The sequence below is a fragment of the Notothenia coriiceps genome, unplaced genomic scaffold (assembly GCF_000735185.1).
Source record: "Notothenia coriiceps isolate Sejong01 unplaced genomic scaffold, NC01 NC01_scaffold00004047, whole genome shotgun sequence".
NCBI classification, from domain to species: Eukaryota; Metazoa; Chordata; class Actinopteri; order Perciformes; family Nototheniidae; genus Notothenia; species Notothenia coriiceps.
Window position 1 is genome coordinate 50,640 of NW_011336748.1, and position 2,780 is coordinate 53,419.

Sequence of the window (2,780 nt, forward strand, 5' to 3'; positions counted from 1 at the left end):
TATTTTAAACTATTGGAAAGCACGGAAAATGTGTGTGTATTGAGATTAACCATTAAGATGACATACACATGAAGTCATGAGAACTAACCCAGACATTAGTTGTCTAACTTGAACCTAAAACACTTGTAGCCAGTCTCTGCATTCCCCTTATTCCACAATAAGGGGAATGTCAACACAGACACCTGTCAGCCCGCACTCTGCTGTTCCTCAGCACCACTCCCCCTCCCTCCCGCTGAAATTATGAATGAAAAGCGTAGTAAGATAACACGGCAGGGTCCGTGAAAGTTTGTTTTCATCTGATTTCAAATAAACAAAGTCTTGGTTTTAAGAATATTAAACTTGTTTCGCCAAATTCAGATGATAAATACAACTTTTAAGCTTGTAAAGGCATAATTACAACTTAACGTCACAGCAGGCATAACAACAGCCGGTGTTTCTTGTAAGGGTTTCCCCGGGAAACAAACACAATACACACAAATGCGTCACAGATTATTTTTGCAGTATTTGAAATCATGTACGCAGCTCGCGACGTAACTAGGAGTCTAGTGGACGGTATCAATACTACAAGTAAAAAATAAAAATATAAAATATATATTTTTAATTACGTTGTTTATTAATTAATCTGAGGGCCGCAAAAAGAGGAGGTGGGGGCCGCATGCGGCCCGCGGGCCGCCATTTGCCCATCCCTGTCCTAGATGGAGAAAATAACCAACATCCCACGCTTTTTGAGAGAGAAATATGCAACTGCGTGTGTTAATAATTGCACGTTTTCACTGCTCATATATATATGCGGGTTCGGGTCGGGTTGCGGATCCTGTGCCGACGGGTCGGGTCGGGTTGCGGAACTAATTGGTAATATGTGCGGGTAGCGGGGCGGGTTCGGTATTGCACGTCGCGGGTGCTGGGCGGGAGCGGGTCTTGAAAATCAGACCCGTGCAGGACTCTGATCTGCTGGGTGCATTCCTCGTTGAAAATGAAAACAGAAGAAAATTGAAATAGTACGATTTTGAGTAAAAAAATCTGGTTAAATCACAATGCTAATTTACCAGGGTTCCCCCTCCTTTTTCAGGTGTTGGGGAGTATTTTCTTCATACTGTATGTTAAGAAGTAGTATAACCTATTTAACCAAAATGACTAAAAACGACATACAGTATTCCCTCTCTTCTAAGTACGAAGCTCAGATTCAGCCGATAGATTTGGTTTTAAGGTATCTTCTGCCTTCACCCAACACACGCAGCGTCACAAACTTCAAAACTACCCAAACCTTCTGTATGTGTCACATACTGCAGTGTGTGTGTGTTCAGTGTGAAGGACTCAGAGTGTCTCTGCAGACTGGAGCTGTCCTGGTCCCGGGTGGAGCTGTCGGCAACCTGCTACAGAACTTGCGAGACGGTGGGAACGCTTCAGATCCACATCCAGCGCAGTGGGGGGAGCGCCGACCCAGCATACGTCGCCATCCAGGTACCAGTGAGACCTCTTTGTCCAGGCTGGCTTACTTAGTTTTTAAGTGCTGTCAATTAAGTATCTTTTCAATATTTGACCAATAAATCAGTGTTTAGTGTTTGTTTAATGTTGTGTTTGTGCAGGTGGAGGAAGGTTCGGCCAAACCGGGGAGAGATTTCACTCACAGCACCGCTGCTCTCATCCAGTTTGACCCAGGTCTGACCCTGCTTCATCTACCATACACACTGTCAGTGGTGGGAGTAACATTATACAGTAAAAGTAGAAATACAACAGTGTATAAATACTCTGCTACAGTAAATACAAGCATTAAGACTGGTACAAGTAGAAAAAATGATAGCATCACAATATTCTTAAAGCACAAATACTCATTATGCAGAATGAGCCATTTCAGATTCCTTTATTGCTGGATTTATTATTATCCCCTGCAATAGGAGAGGACGCTGGCGTTGACTGCTCACCGCTTCTCCGCCTCTGTTACCCTCAGCTACCATTATTTCTCGCAACATTCAAATTTGACTACTGCCATTGCATTGCACATCTTTTCTAAATTGCACATTGTTTTTAATTTTAACTTATTCTGGACTTCTGCCTCCGCTGCTGGCTGTAGCCGGCTGCCCTCACTCAGCCAACAAAGTGCCGGGTGGCTATTGCTACATCGCTACACGCATCAACCGTCGACTCTCACTGCCTCCTGCCTTCATCTCTGGTGTGCATCTGTCCCGTCCCGCTGTTCACATCCTCCTGCCATGTCGTGGATCTTCCTCGTCTCCGCAACAATCCTCCACCTCTGTGCACCTAGCCCGCTATCCGCTATCGCTGCTAACACACTGCTCCCAGCATTCCCGCCTGTCATCATGCTGAAATACTCCATCTCACAGCTTCTGTCATTCACCAACTCCTCCACCCCGTCTTCCATCTCATTCATCAGACATCTTGGACTCCTTCGTCGACCCGGCTTTGTTCACCGAAGCACCCGCCGCAGTTTTATTTACTTTCAGCACGGACAATCCATAGCATCCATCTGCTCGACCCATCGCACACCTGACGCGTCATCAGAACGCAGCTCCTACTGCTCCTCTTACACTCTCCCCTGCTCCCCTACACTCCCAGCTGCACGGAATACCCTGAGCGGATTCCACTCCCCTCCGCCTCCCAACACAAATAACAAGCCATTTCTCCCCACCATCAAGCCCCCCTCCTCTGCTCCACTGCCCCCCCTCGCGTGGCAACCCCCGCGCTGCTAACCTGGCCAACCTCATACCTCTCCAGTCTGCCACCACCCCTCCAACCCCCCACTTGACCAATTTTGCCCTCCT

General features: G+C 46.9%; 1 protein-coding gene across 1 annotated transcript in view; it reads left to right on the forward strand.

The window, feature by feature from the left end:
- Positions 1-1,334: 1,334 nt before the first annotated feature.
- LOC104941838 (ephrin receptor 1-like) overlaps positions 1,335-2,780 on the forward strand; it is a 50,884-nt gene continuing 49,438 nt past the window's right edge. Inside the window, exons 1-2 of the mRNA XM_010766976.1 lie at positions 1,335-1,461; positions 1,587-1,659. The gene's annotated coding sequence lies outside the window, so the exon portion shown is untranslated. The remainder of the gene's footprint in view (positions 1,462-1,586; positions 1,660-2,780) is intronic.